Source organism: Piliocolobus tephrosceles, chromosome 21 (genome assembly GCF_002776525.5).
Source record: "Piliocolobus tephrosceles isolate RC106 chromosome 21, ASM277652v3, whole genome shotgun sequence".
Lineage (NCBI taxonomy): Eukaryota > Metazoa > Chordata > Mammalia > Primates > Cercopithecidae > Piliocolobus > Piliocolobus tephrosceles.
Window position 1 is genome coordinate 43361237 of NC_045454.1, and position 729 is coordinate 43361965.

The window sequence follows — 729 nt, forward strand, 5'->3', positions numbered from 1 at the left end:
TTTTTTTGAGACGGAGTTTCACTCGTCACCCAGCTGGAGTGCAATGGCACAGTCTCGGCTCACTGCAACCTCCACCTCCCAGGTTTAAGCAATTCTGCCTCAGCCTCCCAAGTAGCTGGGATTACAGGTGCCCGCAACCACGACAGGCTAATTTTTGTATTATTAGTAGAGAGGGGGTTTCACTGTGTTGGCCAGGCCCGTCTTGAGTTGCTGACCTCAAGTGATCCACCTGTCTTTGCCTCCCAATGTGCTGGGATTACAGGCATGAGCCACCGCACCCAGCTGGCTTCTTAAAATGTCTAAAAAGACTAGATATATTTTGGTCTATTACTCAAAATACAAATTTAGGAAAAAGCAATTTTCGTGCAAGAATCTTATGTGGTAAATTTTTGTCCTAACGTAAAATGATTGGTTGTACCAATACAAAAAGAGAAAACTGTAAGACTAAGGCTGAAAGTTTAAGAAAATGGTTAAATGTCTAAACAATTTCAATAGGATTTATGAAAGAGAGGCCTTACGGACAGTTTAATGTCTGATTGTGTTGGCTAGGATTGAAAATAAGGCCGGGCGCAGTGGCTCAAGCCTGTAATCCCAGCACTTTGGGAGGCCGAGACGGGCGGATCACGAGGTCAGGAGATCGAGACCATCCTGGCTAACACAGTGAAACCCCGTCTCTACTAAAAAATACAAAAAACTAGCCGGGCGAGGTGGCGGGCGCATGTAGTCCCA